Here is a 22,676-nt window from a genome sequence, read left to right as displayed (position 1 = left end):
TATTGTTGGGTACTAAGTCAATTCATTGACCTGTTATGAGCCACAGGAAGTTATTCTTTCTGGGTCATATGTGTAGGATATGGAAGAACTTACAGAGGCTTTTTAAAGCTGATGATTATAAGCTAATTATTGTGATTCATATATGAATAGCAGATACTGACAGAAGAACACAAAATTACTAGAGTTTATAAAGTCCTGAGGAAGAATTGAAGAAGTGTATTGATGTTTGCATTAGAACTACTGATAATTTTAGGGCCTTCCGAAGAGAAAGGTCATACTAATGCATTGTTGGTGGAGCTGTGAACTCATCCAACCTTTCTGGAAACAATTTGGAATTATGACCAAAGGGCAACAAAAAATTGTATATCCTTTGATCCATCAATATCACTACTGGGTCTATACCCTGAAGAGATTATGATAAAGGATAAAAATATTACTTGTACAAAAATGTTTGTAGCAGCCCTGTTTGTGGTGGCAAAGAATTGGAAATCAAGTGAATGTCCTTCAATTGGAAAATGGCTTAACAAACTATGGTATATATTTATGTTATGGAACACTATTGTTCTATTAGAAACTAGGAGGGTAACAGCAACATGGGGATGATCAACCTTAAGGGACTTGCTCAGTCCATCACTGCAACAATCAGGCACAATTTTGGGGTATCTGCAATGGAGAATAACATTTGTATCCAGAGAAAGAATTGTGGAGTTTGAACAAAGACCAAACACTATTACCTTTAATTTAAAAAAAAAAGTTATCTCATTATATAATTTTGCTATCTCTTATACTTTATTTTTCTTCCTTAAGAATATGATTTCTCTCTCATCACATTCACTTGAGATCAATGTATACCATGGAAACAGCATAAAGACTAACAGACTGCCTTCTGTGGCGGGGTGGAGGGAGGGAAGCAAGAATAGGGGGAAAAATTGTAAAACTCAAGATAAATAAAATCTTTCTTTAAAAAATAAAAATAAATAAAAAAAGAAGAGAAAAGTCATTTGAAGAATTGTATAACTTATTTAAAATATGCTATGTGAAGCTAATGTATTAGATCTGAGATCGGAGGACCTAGGTTTTTATATTTCCTCATCTAATTACTACCTATGTGACCTTTGACAAGGGCTGGATTGGAATGATTCATTCTTTTAATTATCAAAAAAGTCTCAGCCCTAAACAGTATAATTTTTTTTTTTAGGTTTTTGCAAGACAATGGGTTTAAGTGGCTTGCGCAAGGCCATACAGCTAGGTAATTATTAAGTGTCTGAAGACAGGTACTCCTGACTCCAGGGTGAGTGCTCTATCCACTGCACCACCTAGCTGCCCCTAATTATTTTCTAATTCTGTGATAAAGGTTTTAATGTCCATACTACATTATAAAAGATAGGAATGATGACCTCCTGAACACATCAAATGAGACCTGGTAAAAATATATTTGTCTGGTGACTTGAAAATATGATCAAAGTTTCTTTAAACTGAAAATGAAAGAAGAGGGAGAAAACTGATCACTAATACTATATCTACCAAAGCAGATGTGGAAGGAGCACTGATGGTATAGGAAACAGGGTATGGAAAAAAAGAAATTTTCAGACAGGTGGTTATTTGCCTTAATATAAGAAAAAACTTTATTCTTAAAAATTAGCTGTCCCAAAATGGTAAGGGCTGCCTGGGAAGATAATGAACCCCTCTCTAAAAACTTGGGAGATTTTCAGGTGATGGTCATTCATGAATTTTGATGAAAGATTTCCAATTCAGGTATAGATTTGATTAATGATCTCTTTCAACTTTCAAATTCTATGAAATTAAGTCTTTTTTTAAAGATAGTATTTTAACCTGAATGAGGCAGTGACTAATAGTTATATGGGTTCTATACAATTCTATACTGACTAGACAGCACTTCTATAATACTTTTTTATCATATGACTTTACAATGTCACTTGGAAACTGTTTAGACTACAACCTATGCCCAACAAGTTCCCTTCTTCTGGGAATTTTAAATGGATCTATGTTTCTGAATATGTTGTTGCATTGCTTAAGGTTGCCATAGACAGATTAGGAGGCTAGAAGCAACTGCAGGTTGTTTCCATGGAATCCAGATGTGATAATAGTACAACATGACTTCAATTTTGTCTCTGCAATAAAAAGTCAAAGTGTCATTTTTTGACCAAGTTGATTGCGTTCTAATAACTTTTCTCTAAAGGAAAGCACTCCATACTACTCCTTTATTACCTTGAATGTCAGTTATCTCTCTTCTGTTGCCAGCTATTTTCAGATAACACCATTCTCCTTCTTCCCTAGTCCTCCAGGAAAATTTCCCTAGCTTCTCCCAAAGAAAAAACAGTTAAGCAAAACAAACTAACAATTGTTGTGTTGTTGTCTAATTACATATGCAATATTCCACAAGCTTGTCCCTCCTTTTCCTTTGAAAGGATGATGTGTTCTCCTTATTTCTTTTGGAAGCAAGATTGATTATTATAATCATATAGTATTCAATTTAATTGTATTCTTTTAATTTAAATTCTTCTAGTCCTTGCATATGTTACTTTCTTGGTTTTGTCTTTGTCACTCTGTAGCAGTTCATACAAATCTTCCTATGTTCCTCTAAATTATTCATATTCATTATTTCTTATGGGGCAGTAATATAAAATTACCTTCATGAACTATATTTTATAGACACTTTCTCCAGCTAATAAGCACACATTTTATTTCCAGTTCCAATTATAGCCACAAAAAGAACTCTTATGAATATTATGTTACATATATATGCTTTCTTTTTTCTATTTGTTGTTGTTTTTGTTGGTTTTAATTTTTTGTGGTATAGGATATACATGGGTCAAACAGTATGAACACTTAAGTCATTTTTCTCCCATGGTTCCAAATTATTTTTTAGAATCAACAAGTAATCTTTAACTGCTATTTCCTGAGAGAATTTCCAGTGAAGCTATGTTTCTACCTGTTAAGATTATAGGGGAATAACAGAAAATTAGTATCAAAAGATAATAATGGTATCAAAAAATGTAGGCTCAGTGTCTAATTTACTAACAATGAATTCTTTGAGCTCTTTTTTTCCTATCTGAAAAATGAGTACAATACAATAACACTATTTATCCCAAAGATAAGAGTGAAGAAAGCAATTTGGAAACTTTAGAGAGGTTTCTTATATAATTTTGTGTATATGCTATAATATATTGCAATTATATTATAAAATTATATAATTTTGAGTTTTTATTATCAACAGTCATATGTCTCTATACTTATTATTTCGATTATAGAATTAGTATGGGAAGAGACCTATTAAAACTCCTCTGTTTTACAGATAAAAAAATAGAGGCCTAGAATGGTTAAATGATTTAACAAACACCATTTAATTGCATAGGATCATAAATCTAGAGATGTAATGCACCTCAATAGCCATCTTGTCCTTGTTTTACAGAAAAGAAAATAGAGGTCCAAGATGCTTAAGGAACTTGTGCAGGATTGCACAGCTGGTAAATACCAAAAGTGGAATTGGAATCGAAGTCTTCTGGTACTCTTTTGTGTTTCCTCCATATTCTTGGACAATAAAGGTATCACTAAAATCCATACAAGAAATATGAAATTATATCAATTCACTGAATTATAGGATAAAGTAAATGCCTCTCATCCATTAAAGCCCTCCATGATCTGGTTGCCACTTGCCTTTCCAGGTTTATTTCCTAGCATTCTCCTTTACAATCTATGTTTCATTCAAAGTGATATATTTACAAACTGGTCCTTGAATTTGACAATCCTTTCCTGGTTCTAGTTATTAGTGCTTTCTCTCTTCTAAAATTATTCTTTGTTTACTTATCTCTGTACATCTTGTATCCAACCAAGTTATTCTCTCTAATCTTTCTGAGGGCTGGAATTTTTGTTTTTAATCTTTTTTTCCATAGCACTCAGCCTAGAGTCTGGCATACATTAGACACCTAGACATATTGAACTGAATGTTAAAATCTAGTTCATTTGGGGGGGGGGGGGGCAGTGCTTTGTAGTGACTTCCTGCTTTGTGTAACAATGATATTTGGAGAGCATCTTAGTCATGTGAGTCATCTATGGAGGAGGAGTAAGTACCAGCACAAAGGATAAGAGGAACTTTGCAGTCAATTTGCTGAATGATTGGAACACTCAGCTCTTATTTTCACTGAAAAGGACAGAAAAAACAGACTCAGGATCACAGAGCAGAAGGCACTGGATAGAGTAAGCCCTTAATAAACATATATTGAATTTGGATATTGAATTAAAAGGATCAGATTAAAGCCTCTTCCATGTGTTTTATTGCTGTTTGGTAGTTTCAGTCAGGTCCTGCTTTCCGTGTTTTCATGGCAGAGACACTGGAGTGGTTTGCCATTTTCTTCTCCAGCTCATTTTACATTTGAAGTTAAGTGAGTTGCCCAGTGTAACAAAGCTGAGACTAGATTTGAAGTTAGGTCTTCCAGACTCCAGTGTGACACTATCTCCACTAGGCCACCTACCTGCCCTATTAAGTGTTTACAATGTACTAAGTGTACACAATCATCTACTAAGTATCTATTATATGTCTTCAAGCTCTATGCTACAAATAAAAGAATAGAACAATATTATCCTACTCTCAAGAAGGGAAGGAAACAAGGACATTGGGGAAGGAGGTCAAGCAAACATAGATTATTAAGCCCCTCGTGTGTCAGGCACTGTGCCAAACAGTTTACAAATATTATCTCATTTGCTATATATATATATATATATATATATATATATATATATATATATATATAAAATGAATATAAAAGGGTAACTATAAATCAATATAAAGCAGATAAAAGCAAGTAGTTTGGAGGAGAAGGCAATAAAATTGGGGAGGGGATGAACAAAGGTTTCATGAAAAAAGATGTTGCTTGAATTAACTCTTGAAGAAAGAGAGGGATTCTCTTTAAGTAGAATGAAAGCTTCTCAAGGACAAGAACTGTCTCATTTCTGCCCCTCCCCCCATGCCAAACTTAGTGTTTAGCACAGAGTAGATACTTCATAAATACCTATTTGTTGCTTGGTTGAATGACCTTGGTCAAGTCAAGATCTTTCTGGGCCTCAGTTTCTTCATGTCTAAAAGGAAAAGAAAAGATGATATCTACTGACTTTTTCAGTTCTAAATCATTGATACAATTTTATGATGAAGGTCCTTAAGGTCCTATAGATGAGGAACTTGAGGCTCCACAGAAATTAATTGACTTTTCCAATATCATACTGGTATTGACAGGATGATCCAGCTCCCAGAACTTGAATCTCCCATTTCTGTGCCATTTATATATTTCACTTTACTACACTGCTTCCCTCTTAACTTTAAACTATTTGAAGACCAAGAAGAAAAATTATCTTTTTACAAAGGCTTTTAGGTTCTGTACAGCTGCAGCTATGTACATCGAGGCAGGAGTGATGCTGTTGGGCTAGATGAAGTATGTCAAAAACACTGCCTTGCAGGATTTCTCAGTTAAATCTGGAGTCCTTTTAAAAAATACATCCTGATTTTAGCATACCAATGGAAGATACTTTATCAAATGAGAGCCTTTAAGGTTGCATTCCACTCTACAAATAAAATGGTTTTTTTCCTGGTAATCAACAAACAGTAAACACTGTGGGATTTTGACTATGAAGACATGATCTTCTAGAGAAAATTGTTTCTGAAAGTTCTTTTTTTCCCATTCTCATAATTTCAAGCCATCAAGTCAACAATCATCTATTAAGTACTATGTGAAAGGCAATGGGCTCAATTCTGGGAATACAAAGAAAAGCAAAAAACAGTACCTACCATCAAGGAATGCACAATCTAATGAGGCATTCAATACACAGACAGCTTTGTACAACAAGACATAAAGAATAAATTGGAAATAATCTTAGCTAGAAGGCACTATCACTAAAAGGTATCAGGAAAGACTTTTTGCAAAAGGTTTGATAAAAGAGCACCCACTATCACAATTGGAATGAGGATACCTCCTGGGTTCAAAGAATTTAAAATGAAGACACAATATTTTCAAATCATTTCAAGTCCTATCCTTGGCAATAAATGCCTCTCCAAATGAATGGTTATGTGATAATCCTATGTCTGCACTGGGATGGGGAAAAGAAAACCACATATAAGTCTTATGCACCCAAAGGAAATTTATAAAAGGATATTTTTTTAAAGCTGCCTAGAAATGGGAGTGGAATGCTATGGTCCTCCAAATCTACATCCAGAATGGAGTAATAATGGTGCTAACATTTTTAAAAGAGAAAAAATTGATAATATTCTTTATCCATCATTTTGTGAAGTCAAGTTTTAGCTTTTTTATGAGCCACCCAACTTTGGAGTAAGCATATAACTACGTCCTCCTTTCCATTAGAACCTGATTTTGAGTAAAGTTCCTATCCTCTCCATCAATAAGAAATGAAGTGAATTAACAAACATTCAGTTTGTTTTCTCCCTTCAACTTATGATAACTATAGAAATCAAAGTTCAGGGTACTTGACTACCAAGAGCCACTGCATAAACAAACAAACAAACAAACAAATAAATCATTGTTTGGTTTTAACTAGTTGAGGTCTGTTCCACCAAAACAGATATTCCTAATATTTGGGAGGTGTAACAGCACCAAATATGGAGCTAACTTTCTCTTTTTGAATAGAGTAAAATTCTATCTCTGATATGTGTCAAAGGCACTCCCTCCTTTTAGGGGATTTCCAGGTATTTATGATTTTCTTCTCTTTTCACCCTATGATGTAGAACATAAAAAAATGCTAGAATATTTCTTTGGGAAAGAGAAATAAATTTCCCATACACAAAGATTCTAACAAATGGATACAAACCTTGTTTAAATGTATGTGTGCATGTATAAAGTTTATAGTGAATAATATTGATTCATTTATATTTCTCAGAGTGAGGAAGGCTAACAATTGAAGTTACCAAATTCTAAGAAGCAAAATACATACATATATACATATCCAAATAAGAAATGTTATCGATCTGAAGTAGAGGAAATATTGACAAAAAATTACATTTTATAATTAATCTGTTCTCTCTGAATTGACCATGTATTTTAATTACATTTAGCATTTTTGAAGGCAATATACTCCTGTACCTTTATCCCATTGTTCAAATTATTGAAAAGAGATTAATGAACTTTTAGTAAAGTACCTTGCCCTTCTCTAGCAAGGACAAGCCCCTATCAACAAAACAATGGATCTTTAAAAGAATTAAGTCTTTGAGCTACTGCTGGTCTTTACCTCATCTCTGCTCTCTGAGTTACCTCCCTCCCACCTCCACCTATATTTCCCTACATTTCTCAAAGTCTCCCTTAATAGCTCACCCTCTATTCAGTTGAGTTATTTGTCTTCCAGTGAAGTTAACTCACTTGGGAACATGATCCTCCAGTTAACCTCTCATGCTCCTATACCTTTCCTTACTGCTCATTCTCTCATGGTGGCTTATGTCATTGATGCTGTTGCTGCTGCTGCTCCTGCAGCAGGGGATCAGTGGTTTCCAGTAACCTTTGTTTTTTTCTTTCCCTTAGTTTCTGCTAACCACAGCAAATCTTTTTGTCTCAAAAATTTCTTCTGGGTCAGAGTTGGTCTTTTACTTGAATTTTTTCATGTTCTAGCCAGATACATTTTTTCCCCTAGCATGATTTCTACAAGAAATTTATGGAAAGCAATGCAAAAGTTAAAGTTTCTTTGGCCCTACTATAGCCAATGGCTACTTGGGTTTGATTACTGCTATACGAAGAATGGCTACTCAGACCTGGTAATTCAGGTGTGAAAAAAAAAATTATTGGAAGAATTACAACACATAAGAAAGCAGTGGGTAAAAAAAGAGACAGAGATAAAAGAACAGTCAAGTAGAGTTGCCTTGACCAGAGAGTCAGAGACAACTGGCCTCGAGTAGAGGTCCAATCCAGATTTTTATGGTCTTGCCCCCTATCCAAAGGGCAAAAAAGGTGAATTCCCTTCCCCTTTACTGGATCAGGAATTAGGTAGAGAGTTGAAGAGGAGATCAGTATACAAATTTTATGTTAAACAATGAAACAATGGTAGTCAATTTACATTTCAAGAGCAAGGGAATCCCCACCCAATTTAACAAGATTTAATAACCTTTAAGATTACAAATTTTCTTTCTGCTATGTTCTTAATTCTCTACATCTTTTCAAGGTAGTTGATTTACATCTCAAGAGTGGGGATCTCCACCCAATTTAACAAGATTTAACAGCCTTTAAAATTATAAATTTTGTTTCTGTTAGTTCATAATTCTCTACATCATTTCCCTGCATCACCACCACAAAAATACCTCCAATACTTACAGAGACTACAATCATAAAGTTGTTATAAGCTGGTATATAGTTGATTGTTGTGTTGAAGAGGAAATATTATAGTACGAACCTGGGACATCCTATGGGCTTCTAATTTCCATCTCATTGTTATCTAGATAAATAGCCCCATGGTGGGACATAAAGACCCTACTGAAATAGTTTTTTCTCAAACATACCCATCCAGATATGACTTAACTTCAATGTAAAAAGTTTCTTCCCCAAATACATCCCTGTTTGAAGTCTTTCTCACAGAAACAGGATAGATGTGGCTATTAAAATAACAGGTTAGTAAATTAAGCAGTATATTAAGCTAGATCTTTTTTTAGGAAATCTAGTAAAACTAAGAGGGAATCAGATTCTTTTTTTAGGGTTTTTTTTTTTTGCAAGGCAAATGGGGTTAAGTGGCTTGCCCAAGACCACACAGCTAGGTAATTCTTAAATGTCTGAGACTGCATTTGAACCCAGGTACTACTGACTCCAAGGCCAGTGCTTTATCCACTACGCCACCTAGCCACCCGGGAATCAGATTTTTTAAAGAAAAAGAACATTTTGTTGATTTTTGGGTAGAGTAATTCCTATTTTTTCAGTGGGTTTACATCTCAGTATCCCTTTTGGTGATCATCAGGATGAGCTTGGGAAAGGAACTGAGATATTTATTTCTCAGTACCCCTTTTGGAGGGATAGTCCTCAGTATATAGTTGTCTGGTGGCCCACAATAGGAGCTATTTATCTAGATAGCAGGGGGATGGAAATCAGCTGCCTACAGAATATACAAGGACTTCACAGAAGAAAATAATATTTGGCATAACATTTTTCTCTAATTTTCCTCTACTTCTTCACCATTACAAATTTACTACAAATTTAAAGACCCTACTGTCATTGACAAAAAAAAGTGACACCTAGAGAAACAAATTTCACTTCCTTTTCTTTCTTTTTCTGTTTTTATCTGCAAAAGTCCTTGGGAGAGCAAAATTTCATTGTTTCTTATGGTAAACTTGCTACAGGCTTGAAAAGGTCTGACTCTGAAGAAATATCTTTGTTTTCATTCACTAATTTTTCAGTGAGTGGATTCGTTTAAGTAGGTTGGGTTGAAGTTCTTATAATTACAGCAATAACTTCTCTTTATCCTTACTTCTAATTTAAAATTACCTTTGAACTTTGCTCTATATGTCTTAACACAAAGTCAGAGATAAATATAATAAAATAAATCAGCTGGAGGTAACAGAAGAAGCAAACTCTATATGATTCAACAGTGTAGATATAGCAGTCAGCAAAAACTAATATAATCTTGGTTTTTTTCTTTTTTAGGTTTTTTTGCAAGGCAATGGAGTTAAATGGCTTGCCCAAGGCCACACAGCTAGGCTGGATTTGAACTCAGGTACTCCTGACTCCAGGGCCAGTGCTGTATCCACTGCGCCACCTAGCTGCCCCCCCCCAAACTAATATAATTATAATCTTTTTAAGCTAAAAATCTTTAACATTTTTCATTTTGACTGAGTCCCATTCAGTGATTAAGGCTAGGTGGAAAAGGAGGAAGAGAATGGCTTCTTTTACCTACTCAAAAAAAAATCAATCTGGGAGGGGAAGACTCTCAGGATTTCTGACCAAAACAGAAACAATTGCTATTTATATTCTCTCCGGCCAATCAGGGCCTATTTGACCATTGGACCCAGATAGCTCCAGGGGAAAAAGTGAGGCTAGTAACTACACAGTCCTCCTCACTTCAATTCAATTGTATGTCATGGTATCACCTCCCTGATGTTGAACAAAAGACAAACACAGCAACAGCATGTTCCAGAATAAGGAAGGTTACACTATCAATGTTGCCCCACTGTGCACTGCTCTGGTCATATCACAGCTAAGGTATTGTGCTCAGTTCTAAGTAATACATCAGAGGGAAAAAATGCTAAAGAAATCTCTGGGATATATTCAGAGGTAGACAACAAGGATGATGAGAGGTTGGTCATGTTCTATGAAATTGGCAGAAGTGGAAGAATAGATGTTTAGTTTTCAGAAGGGGAGACAGGTTACAACATGGCTGTCTTCAGGTGTCTGAAAGCTCTTAAATGAATGAAAGTTGAGTTTGTAATAATATTTCTTGTCTCAAATTTCCTTGTATTCATTTATCTATGTATGTATTATATGATTCCCCTCCTCTTTCCCCCACCCCACCCTACCCCCTCTCACCATCCCAGAAGAATGTAAGATTCTATTCCTTTTTTTCCCCTGCATCTCTGGGTTCTACCACAGTACATTTCACATAGTAATCATTGGATAAATTGTCAAAGTGAATTGAAGTTTCAGAAAGGCAGGATTAGGTTTAATATAAGGACATTAGCTGTCTATGAAATGCTGACCTCTACAAAGGTGTGCCAACATACTAAAGGGAAGATTCACATTTGCAGAGATCCTGGCATAAGTGATAAGAACCTAGGTTTGGGAGGAATCAACCCTTTGGATGGAGCCATTCCTCCTGGAATATTGTTCTAGTAATTGTGTCTGATAGCCAGCCCCCATCCTAGGTTGAAAGTCACTCCCTTTTATGGACAAGTTAAAAGTAACTTTTCAGATCCTGCCTTCTGATCATGGAGGGTATAAGAAAAATACATTTCAAAATTGCATCTTTGGGGGTTTGACTCTCTAGTCAGACCCCTACCTACCCATACATGTCTGTATAATCTATGAATTTAGAGAAGTAATAATGTATGAGAATGTTAACCTAATTCTGTTTTGCTCTTTCTTAAGGATTAGGACAAACTCTGAGGGTTAATTTAATCTAGGTATTATTTTTAAGGCAAAAACTCAGGAGGATTCCTCTTCAGTTTTGGATGATCCCTTATCAGGAGGAGGTATATTCTCCATTAGTGAAATTCTTCAAACAGAAGCTAAATGAACACTTGTTTGTAATGTCTTTATGTAAATGTCTTTATGACAAGACAGATCCAATTTTGTAATTGTATAAAAATCCATGAATCTGTATGGAGCACAATAGAATTCCCAATACCAAACTGAGTTGTCCATTTATGGTCTTGCTAGTTTAGGTCTGCTTTTTAATCATATCTACACCTTATCAACTGGTAGTGGTTATTAGGCATATGACTTCTTTCTTTACCTATATTAATACCTGACAGAGTATTATGGGAGGCAGAAGTAGAGGGAACACACATAAACATTAATGACAAATTTCACAGTTTTGTTGAACTTCCTTTAATGTAGTTAATAGACAGTGATCTTAGAGGAACAAAATTCTTCATCATACACTGTTTATGCATAGTTTTTTTTTCAGGCCTTTTCTGATTCTACATTGTAACTCATTCCTCTTCTCAACTTTGCTGTGTGATATTTACTTTTTGTCTCTTTTGGCAGTGTCATGTCCATGATTATGACCACTGTCACTGGTGTATATATACTAAGGATGTGCCATTCGACATGTAAAAAGATAGTAGGTAAGAACCTAAACCTTTATGCATTTAATAAAAAAAGAGTCATTGCAAAGTGACTTGCTCAAGAGTAAATCATCTTTGAAACAACTTATTAATTCTATGACCCTGGGCAAACCTAACTTCTGTCTGCTTCTATTTGTTCAGCTGAAGAATAGTAATGATGTTAACACCTATCTTACAGAATTGTAGTGAAGATCAAATGGGTTAATATTTGTAAAGTATTATTTTTAATTTTATAAGGGTTTTATTTATTTTTAGTTTTACAATTTTTCTCCCAATCTTGCTTCTCTCCGCCCACCAAAAAAAACATTTGTCAAGTATTTAGGAAAGTGCCTGGCGCAAAAGAGAAACTTAAGAACTACCTGTTCCTTTTTCTTCCTTCCTTCCTTATTTGGGTTTGTCAATTACAAGGTGACTAAGAAGGAGTCAGTAGATATGAGTAAGAGAAAGAGAAGAATAATTAGAGGAAGAATCTGCTGGAGGAAAGAATAGATAAAGAGTTCAAGTTAAAGAGTCTGGATCAAGGATAAGGGCTACACCTTCATACATAATTGGAATAGAGAAAAAGTGAACCCACCAGCTTAGCTCAAGTTCTTTTGTTTTGAAACTTGTTCTTGAAATGAGGTAACCCATGTTTCAGTTTCTTTCCTGTGCCTTTGAAATTACAAGTTACTTCACTTTTCTTTAGTTTTACTTTTTTTGGTGCCCAGGATGGGCAGTATTTTTCTCAATTAGTTCCTATTTCTTTTCCCTCACTTCTATAACCACAAGTTGTCCTAATTTTGATACTCAGGAAAAGTTTGTGCCTAAGAAATATCCTGTCTCATCACACATGTTATATTATTACTTACCTTAGACTTTGAAATGATTTTAGCAGTTTCCTAAAGAAAACATTTCTATTCCCCAAAGTAGTCATTTTATCTAAGATTTTGAGTACTCTGATCTGCTAACCAGGAAGTTGTTATTCCATAGCACTGTGTTGTTATAGATTTTTAATTCAGAGAGGCCTGGAAACTTGGAGCTAGAGTGTATGTTACAAGTGACCTAATCCAATCCATTCCTCAACAGAAATCTCCTCTGCAACATTCCTTATAAGTGGTCCCCTAGCCTCCGCATGAAAGCTTCCACTATCATAAAATCTACTACCTTCTAAAGCAATGCATTATACTTTTGGACAGCTCTAATTATAAATTTGTTTTCCTTTATATTAAATCAAAATGTGCTTTCTGGGAACTTCAGATTCTGCTCTTTGAGACCAAGCTGATGAACCCAAGCTACAGGATAGTTTGGTCCTTATGGAATTTTTGAACTGGAAAGGGACTTTGAGAAAATTTAGTTTACCTTCTTAATTTGGACAGGTAGAGTAATTTAGTTCATTTCCTTAAATTATAGTTACAAAAGCACAGGAAAGAAACTGGAGTTTCTTTCATTTCAAGAACAATTTTCAAAACAAAAGAACCTCCTATGATCACACAGTGCTATGAAATAAAAACTTTCTGTTTGGCAGATCAGAGTACTCAAAATCTTCTTAGATAAAATGACTACTTTGGGGAACAGGAAATTTTCTTTAGGAGACTGTTATAATCATTTCAATGTCAAAGGTATCTTTTTATATAGTGCTCAACAGGTAGAGTGTTGAATTTGGTATCAGGAAGAGATGAATTCAAATATTGCTTGAGACAATGGCTGTATGACCCTAGATAAATCATTTTACACTAACCTTTCTAGTCGCAGTTCCCTCATATGTAAAGTGGAGGAAATAATGATATTTAACCTTGTAGAATTGTGATGAGGATTCAGTTAGATGATGTATAAAAGATATGTTGACTACCAACAGAGAAGAAGCTTAAGTCAGACAAGTTAAATGATCTCCCAGTGTCACACATAGGTATGATTAGAACCCAAGTCCTCTGATATAAAGATAGGACTCTGGCCACTATGCCATGTTGCCTTTTGCTCTGAATAAATCCAAAAAAAGTCCCTTCTTTTAAAAAATGTAGTGTAATTTAGTAGGCACTCAATGAATGCTTGATATTTGAACTAATGAAACTAATGAATTTTAAAATATATTAATCACTCTTTTTTATTAATAGTAGTTAAAGATTTACAAAATGTAAAATGGATTGTTAATGAAGAGCAAGTTTTTTCTTTAAAATAATAAAAAATCCTGTAAATAAAAAATTGATTATTTTTATGAGAGGCAGTGTGCATGCTAAACTTGAAGTTGATCTGAGCCCTGATACAAACCACTATTTCTGGTCATATGATTTTGAGCAGTTTCCTCCTTTGTAAAAGGATGATAACACTATTTAGACTATTTCACAGAGTTGTGAGGAAAGTGCTTTATAAACTGCATTAATATGAGCTGTTATTATTATATCAGAAATATAATGTTAATAAAACTCTTTCCCATTCTAACACAATATTATAGAACTTATATAGAAACTATGACATACTTCCCCAAGAAAAACATTCTATGAACACATTTTTAAATGATTAAATCCACCTTTAAAAGATTGTAAAAATAATCCAGAAAAGAAAAATTAGCTGCATAAAAAGCTAAACACCTGCAGAATTTCAAAACAAGATTTTTTTTTAAAAGTCAGTCTTTCTTCATTTGATTTTCCTCATTAAATAAGATTTTCTATTTTGGTCTTTCATGGAGACTCTGTTACATGCTATTTTTTTTTTTTTTTTGTCAAACAAACTGAGCCAATCCACAATTGACTCTATTTGGGGGATATTTCTGACCTGCTTCACTAATACAATTTCTATTTTAAGAATGGAGGTTCTGAAGAAGTGTTTTAGTTTACTATAAAGATTATATTTGCAGCTCAAAGGTACTTCAGAAGATATTTAGTCCAGCTTCTTCCTTTGGGTAATATTTGATAATATTGACTGCCAGCTTTAACTGGAAAATCTGTCTTTTCTGGCTTTTCATAATTCTATTCTTTCTTAGCTTCCCTCCTTAACTTTTTGACCATGCCACTTGATCTCCTTCAGTGGCTCAAAATTCATGTCTCACTGACTAACCATAGTTATCCCAAAGCTCTGACTAGGGCCCTCTTCTCTTTTCATAGACTCTCTCGCTCTTGTGACCTTATTAGCTCCTATGAGTTTTAATGATCATTTCTATGAAAATTACCTCAAATCTGTATATAAAAACCTTCATCTTTCTCTTGTATCCCCAACTGTCTAGTGGACTGGATGTCCCAAAATTAAACTCTCTTTTCTCCTCTTCTCAACTTCTTCTGAGCGCACCATTATCCTTCGAGTCACCCAAATTTTCAACCTCAGCATCATCATCTCTCTCAATCATCTGATATGTCCTATCAGTTGTTAAATCTTAGGATTTTTATCTGTATAACATCCTTTGTATCTATCCCCTATACTTTATTCAACTGTCACTTTAGCTCAGGTCATTATCAGCTCTCACTTGTACTATTATAATTGTCTCCTATTTGATATCCTAGCTTCATGTCTTCATCCTTTTCACGGAAACTGATATAATTTTCCTGAAGCATGGGTCTGACTATGTCACATTACTGCTACATAAATTCCAACAAATAGACTGCCTATTTTCTCCAGGATCAAATATAAATTCCTTTTTTGATACTTAAAACTCTTCACAACCTATTTCCTTTTTACCTTTCTAAGCTTATTTTTAATCCCCTTGTAATATCTCTCATATATATATCCTCTTCTCTCCTCAGACACTGCCTCTAGTAAAGACCTTTGTTACCTCATATGTTCAATAGCAAACTTTGCTTCAAGTATTTGCCTACTCTAGTCAATCCTCCATAAGCTTACAAATTCTTCACACAGGTCACTGTCTTGCACCTCCGTATCTCTTTTTTGTCTTTCTTTAACACTTGACATATATTACTTCCTTGCTTCTGCCTCTCAAAATCCTTGACTTCCTTCAAACCTAAGGTTCTATCTTCTGCATCAGGCCTTTCCTGGTCCTCTCCTGTCCCTTTCCTGACTGCCTCTATGCTCACTCCCTTAAGCTGCTAATATTCCTCTCTAGGTTCTTTTGATTTCCACAAATGTTCATGTTAGGTCATTCATTTAAATGTTAGCATCTAGAGACCAGAATTCAATTTATTTTTGTCTTTATCTCCTAAGCCCCTAGCACGGGACCTGGCACCCAGTTCTTGTTGATAAAATAATTGATGAAGAAATTGAAGTCTAAAGAAATTAAGTGATTTCTTCAAAGTCACCCAATGCATAAATGACAGAACCAGAATTTCTGACTCCAAACTCTATCCTTTCTACCATATTACACTGCTGCCCTGCACTCATCCTTCACTGCCCACCAGACAAGATGGAAGAGGTCAGCCAATAGGTATAGAAAGCCTTAATTCTACTACCTTTAAGCACATCAGCTTGGTCTTTGTGCTTACTAGTAATAGGTCGTGATAAGTCATAGAACATATCTCCCATTATTCTCTATAGCCTGAAACTGCCCCTGAGCAATTGTCTTTCTGGTGCTTTCTTTCTCCCACTTTCCCCAAACAGGGCTGGGAAAAGGTATGGTATAATTAATTCTGGTATTTCTTGGAGAAGCACCAAGAAGAGTAGATTTGTCATTGATCTTGGACCCCAAATTTTAGCATTCTGTGGGTAAGAATAGAAACTGAATTAAGAAAATTTTGGTTCATCTGCTCTGGTTTGCTTGCCAATGCTATTTAAAGAGAGTATAGTTATCAATAAATCTTATGAGTCATCCTGCTTCAGCAGGGGAACTCTGGACACAGACAAATGTTGTAATCTTTTTGTATTGGAAACTTTTCTGTACTCGGAGTGTTTTCCATTCAGGGTTAGCTTTTTTTTTTTTTTGTGGACTCCATTTCTTAAATTTGAACAGCAAGGCTGACCATGATCACACACACCCTTTGAGGAGTAATTATATTAACTCTTTGAGTTTCCTTGATTCTGAGCTATAAAGCATAAAATGGGACACTTTAGTGTAATTTTTTTGTTGTTCAACTCCAGATTTAGACATTTTTATCTCAGCTCAGTGAGTATTGTATTACTCAGGCATTAGCCACTTCTTGAGGACAGAAGTGACATGGGCATTAGAAAATTCCTGAAGTCAGGTGCTAAACTACTCCTTAAGCACTATGCTTGTTCTGCTCACCACAGAAATATTTTTTGAGGCTGGGCCTCTTTTACCTGTTTCACTCCCAGCCAGGCTGCATTGCTTTTCTTCACCTCTCCCTTTCTCTAAGCTGATCAATGTGGTTTAGTTCCATGATGCTGGACTAATATAGTCCTAACTTCTTGTGTTGGATCTATGTTGATCTAAGTTTCCTTTCCTTTTTCCTCTTGATGACTATCAAGATAACTTGATAACTTGATGATTATCCTGTTTGCTCCTCTCCTCCAATCAGCCCTTACCTTCTTAGAAATTACCATCTCCTTTAATAAACTCACTATCTAGCTACTTTTCCAAAGAAATTAACCTATGAACATTTTGCAATAACTTGTAAACTGTTTGTGCAACCTTTGAATTAAAGTCTAAGACTTTCTTACCTCCCTAAGTTAGAGATTGTTGAGTTCTTCACACAAAACAGACCCACATAGATCCTTAAGTTCCTTTCCCAAGGCCCATTTTCTCCCATCTTCAGTATCAATAATTATGAGCAACAGCAATTGTCTTAACAACTGTGCTGTGAATTCTTTTCTTTTTTTTTTTTTAACAAAGGATAAAGCACTGGCCCTGGAGTCAGGAAGATATGAGTTCAAATACAGATTCATGCATTTGGTACTAGCAAGTCATTTCATCACATTGCCTCACAAAAACAAAAGTAAAAAATAGAAAATAAAACAGTTGAAAAGGGTGCTTAGAGAAAATTCCCTTAATTATAAAACAGAGACTTCCTCCCTGAATTCCTTCCACCTCTTCTGTACCTTGCTTCCTATCCTTCTTTGACTGGACAAACCATAAGTGACATGTCAGATCACACATGCAATGGACAATGCTATTTAAGTCAAGGATAGATGTTCATTGAGGGCAGGGTCTAACTCTCTGGCTAAGTGACCCTATGCATGCTAGTGGAAGGTCAAACTTAGAGAAATATCAATAAATTATTATTCAATTATGCTTTGCTCTTTCTTAAGGCCAAAATCACTGGTAGTGTTTACACCTAATTAGGAGAAAACTTGGAAGGTTAACATATGTTTATTCCAATAAGCCAAAATTGCCAGTGAGGAACACTCTTATTTTGCAGGCATCTTTTACACTGTATATTTTTGTACCTAGGGAAAAGGACTTGAAACACAGATACAAATGCTCTAGGAAGGTTGTTGCATGAAGTGAAGATGGGTCAGACTAGGCAACAGTTCACATAGGATATAACCAATAATGCATTTCTTTTTTTAACCAATCATTTTCACTATTTGCTAATTTTAGTTTTTTTTCTGAGATTCTGGCAGAACCCCCTATATTTTGACACCTATGGCAAAATTCTGGTCACCCTGCCCTAGTTGTAACTCTCTTTGAGCCTATAAACTTCTTTCACGCTCTTGGCCTATTGCATTATATACATTTTTTTAAGATTTTTTTCAAGGCAATGGGGTTAAGTGGCTTGCCCAAGGCCACATGGCTAGGTAATTATTAAGTGTCTGAGGTCGGCTTTGAACCCAGGTACTCCTGACTCCAAGGCCGGTGCTCTATCCACTGCACCACCTAGCTGCCCCAGCATTATATACTTTCAAACAGAATAAATGCCACCTCCTGGATGAAGCTTTTCCCAAGCCAACTATTTGTTAATAACCTTCCCTTTCACACTTCATCTAGCATGTTGTTTGGCAGCTGTTTAATGGGTAACTAAGTGATTCAGGAAATAGAGTACCTGGCCTGGAGTGAGGAAGACTCATCTTCCTGAGTTCAAATCTGGCCTTAGACACTTACTCTGAGTAAAGTCACTCAAACCTGTTTGCCTCAGTTTCCTTATCTGTAAAATGAGCTGTAAAAAGAAATGGCAAACACTTCAGTATGTTCACCAAGAAAACCCCAAATGGATTCACAAAAAGTTGGACACAACTGAAACAACAGAACATCAGCTATTTAATTCACTTGTCATATAATATATGCATCAAAGCTGTCAATATTAGGATCATAACTCCAAGTAGACAGCAAACTTGAAGTCAGGAGCCATCTTCCCTAAACTCTGTATATATACATACATACATATATATCTCCTACTGCTCCATATATAGTAGATACTTAATAAATGTTATATATTTTATTCACAACCTTAGTTTAGGTCTATATAACAAAAACAAAAGGTAGAAACACATTTGCCTATTACTTGTCTCATTTTTATGAAGTAGATCTCAGATCAGATTCTCAAGTGGTTTTACCTGCTCCAGAAATTTTCTTTAGTAATAAAACTTCTTGTGCCCTCCCTGGAACTAACTCTTCTGTTTTGACCATAGCTCTCATTCAAAATGTTAAACCATTTTAAAGATAATCAAATCAACTTAGGGGCAACTCCAAAAGTTATTTGTTCAAATGAAAACATTCCTCATAGCATCTACCTGAGCTAAAGCATTACACAGAATTCCAAAACCCTGATTTACCACCCATGAAGGAACATATTCATTAACCTCCTCCACTCTTGTATATATTTAATCCTGTAGTAGCTCATATGAGTAGACCATGTGCAGAATAGAGTGTACTTCTGTCCCTCTGTGAGCATACTCCACCTTTAATGAATAAAGAGATTAAGTTTTAGAGTAACATTTAATCAAAAATATTTCTTTTTCTTCTAGGGAAGGAAAACACAATATCAGATTCAGTCCCTATCTCTTTCCTATAATTCCATTCTTATAATGTCTCAAGACAATGATTTAGGCCATAGAGTGAGATTCCTTGGAGGAGTTAATTGGACTGGAATAATGTCCTATTCTTGTCACTTACCTACCACTGTCCTTCACCTAATTTTTCCTTCTATAACATAACCAAGATAGGATAGGTAAAAAAGTAGATATGGTACTACATAATATCCTCCTAGCTGATGTCTGCTTCCAGTCTCTCTTCTCTCCAATTCACCCCCCACATAGCATGTTTTTGTAAGCAAGCAGATATAAACTGGAACTAAGAAGTAAAAATAAAAAAAATCCTAAATATCCTTTTATATTTATTCTTCAACAGATCTGCAACCTCATAGAGATACTTCTTCAGTAGTACAAATTGCAACCCTTCTGTGCCTTCTTATGTTATATATTTCTTAACAATACCTTTCCATAGATCACTCATAGATTTTCTGTTCAACATACAGGAGACCTTCCTTTTAACATTTTAACATTTAACATCTTTTAACATTTCAAGAGTTCTTGGACTGCATATTCTGACACAGCAAGGGTGACTGGAAGAAGGGTCTGAAAATCCAGGATTAATTTCATCTATACACAGAATTCTGGCTCAGAAGTCAATTTAAGGTTAACAAGAGTTGGTAACTGTCTGAAGTCACAGTGAATGGGGGAAAGGTCTTTACATCATGCATACCTATGGGAATCACTACATGTATACACGCACACACACACACACACACACACACACACACACACTCACATATACATCACTTTATTAAAGATTTAATAGAGATGAGAAAGTAAGTAGACTGGATGTTAATACTTGATATCTTCTTCCCTAACTTTTTTTAGTAATAATGCCATCTTTAATTTTTGTCATTTGCTATATTACTTTCTTTGAAATATTTTGTTTTTGTTTTTGTTTTTAGATTTTCAAGGCAATGGGGTTAAGTGGCTTGCCCAAGGCCACATGGCTAGGTAATTATTAAGTGTCTGAGGCCGGATTTGAATTCAGGTACTCCTGACTCCAAGGTCAGTGCTCTATCCACTGCCCCCTCTTTGAAATATTTTGAAAATAAACTTAAGATGCTTTCATAGTTGTATTTCATACAGCAGATTTCTTCTGTGTACTTTTTCTGATCCAATTGCTCAATCAGACTTAATTTTATTAAATGTCATTCCACAAAGACTGTTAATTGATAGGGATATAATAGTTTAAGCACTAAACCTAGAGCAGGAAGATCTGAGCTCTAATATAATCTCAGACATTCACTAGCTGTGTAACACAGTCACTTAACTTCCACTTGCCTCAGTTTCCAAATCTGTAAAATGGAGATAATAATAACACTTACCTTTCAGAGTTGTTGTAAGGATCAAATGAAATAATTGTAACATGTTTTACAAACTTAAAAGCCATATATATATATGTATATACACATACCAAAAATCAAAAGTAAATGTAATAAAACTATCAAATGGGACCAAATGAAGAAATATGAAAAGAACTTCCCAGCCTGCTTCTTGGTGGAGAAGGGAGGTACAGAATCTTACACATTTCACATGTTTCAGAATTTCTCAAAGTATAAATCAGATATGCTAATTTAAAAATTCTAAAAATTCTAAAAAAACAAAGATTATTTGTCATATGGCAAGTGAAGGAGAATGGATGCATGGGACACTATAATGATCTAAGAAATATAAAACATTAATAAAAAGTATTTTTAAAACATTATGTAAATGTCAGATAAATTATTGTTCATTGATGAAAAATATAGATCGTTAGAGAAATGGTGGCAGATATGCACCATTCATTATCTCTTTTTATCTTTCCAACAAAAATAATTAATCTTAGAAGATTTCCTTTTTTTGTATATTTGTACCAATACAAGCATACATATTTTCTTGTAGGCTTTTGTATTTATGTTTGTATTGTGGATTATGTATTGATTTGAATGAAAAAGGTAGTAGACTTTTATTTATAAAAGATTAGAACTGAAATTAAGGAAAAAGAAAGTGCTTCATTGACAAACCTAGCAAGATAATTAGATTAGGATTGGAGCTGGTTTTAAAATCATGCTATCTTCCTAGTCCAAAAGAAAATTAATCTACGGTTTTTAAAAAATAATATGTTGACTTCCAGTCAAGATGGCAGAGAGAAACCAGGATTTCTCTTAAATGCTCCTGAAGTTTCCCTCAGAGCTGACATTAATCAAATCTCTTAACAGAGGCTGAGAGGAGAGATGAAGTGCACTACTGGCAGGTTGAGACTGGGGAACTAACCTAAGATCCTCAGTATGGGAGTGGAGGCTTTGGAGTTAGGTGTTGGCTGTGGTGTCTGGCTTCAGAATGCTTGGGAAAGCTCCCGCATGGATGCTCAGGACCCACATTCAGCCTGTATGATTGGTCTACACTGCCTGACCCTGACAGCAAGTCTTTGGCATTCTCAGCTGGGAGGAGAACCTGGCATCTTGTCATAAATAAACTGGAGATGATCCCAGGTGTCCCTACCTTTCCCAACTAGTTGATTAAGTGGCTGATTTCCCCACTCTGAGAGACCTCTGGAGTTTCCAGGCAGGCCTGCCAAGGTCAGTGACTGGGCTGCCTATGGGGAGTGGGAGTCTTCATCCCCGGGCACTGAGAGTCTCAGGCTTTCCTTACCAGTCAGTGCTCTGCCTGGATTACAATTAAGAATCAACTACCTGGGGGTGGCTAGGTGGTCCAATGGATAGAGCACTGGCCCTGGAGTCAGGAGCACCTGAGTTCAAATCTGGCCTCAGACACTTCATAATTACCTAGCCGTGTGGCCTTAGGCAAGCCACTTAACCCCATTTGCCTTGCAAAACCTAAAAAAAAAAAAAAAAAAAAAAGCAACTACCCAGCAAAATGGAGCATACTCTTTCAATGGAGAAGATGGACATTTAATGAAATAGGTGACTTTCAAACTTTCATGATATGATGAAAAGATCAGAGCTGAACAGAAAATTTGATCTTCAAACAGGAGACCCAAGAGGTACATGAAAAGATAAACAGGGGAAAAGAAAAAGACTGCTATTCCATAAGATTAAACTGGTTACATCCC

Source organism: Macrotis lagotis, chromosome X (genome assembly GCF_037893015.1).
Source record: "Macrotis lagotis isolate mMagLag1 chromosome X, bilby.v1.9.chrom.fasta, whole genome shotgun sequence".
In the NCBI taxonomy this organism is placed as follows: Eukaryota; Metazoa; Chordata; class Mammalia; order Peramelemorphia; family Peramelidae; genus Macrotis; species Macrotis lagotis.
The sequence above is the reverse complement of the archived record's forward strand: the minus strand, read 5'-3'. Positions refer to the sequence as shown.